We start from the raw sequence: 756 nt of genomic DNA on the forward strand, positions 1-756 counted from the left end.
GGGCTGCCCCTACCCCGTCGGTTTTGCCGCCGCCCTTCAGCCTCAGCCGGGTGTCCGGCGGGGAATTAGGGTCTGAGGGGACGGCGTGCGGTCGGAGAGCAGCGACAATAATCGAATAAGGCATTAGGGGAGATTAAAAGGAAGAAATCCACTGCTAGTTTTGGCATGGAATTAGCAGGGAGTCGTTAGGAAATCTGGAAAAGCGCTGGCATCTTGCTGATAGAGATTATAATAGAAATGGCCTCAGCTTTTATTATGTTTATGGTTCACAGGGAGATTATTATGCAGTCTCTGCATCATTAGAACTTAAAAAAAAAAAAAATCCCTAGTTTCCAGTTTGTTGTTTTTTGACCTTACTCAACAGATTTTCTCATGATCAATCCTTCAGAACCATACCGAGAGCTTGAATATCTCAATATATGAACACTGAACATTCAAAGCTGGTTCTGGTTCAGGTCTGGGGATTTCTTTTTTAATACTAAGCCGTTTTTGAGGGTTACATCCACAGATTTCACTCAGATGTTAAACCCGAGCATTACTAGGACTTCTGTTCAAAGTGGAGCTCCTTACTCTAAAAATGTATATAATTACTGATTTTGTCCCGATAAATACTGACTGGATCACTACTATCGCCTCCTTCAGTAAGTGTGTTAATGTAGTCAGCCCTAAAGGAAAATGAGATCAGGCTGCTCCGGCTTTTTCTGTGACCTTATTACTTCCTATAAAGCCAGTGAATGATGTAGCACATATGTCATT

Source organism: Aythya ferina, assembly GCF_964211825.1.
Source record: "Aythya ferina genome assembly, chromosome: 14".
NCBI lineage: Eukaryota > Metazoa > Chordata > Aves > Anseriformes > Anatidae > Aythya > Aythya ferina.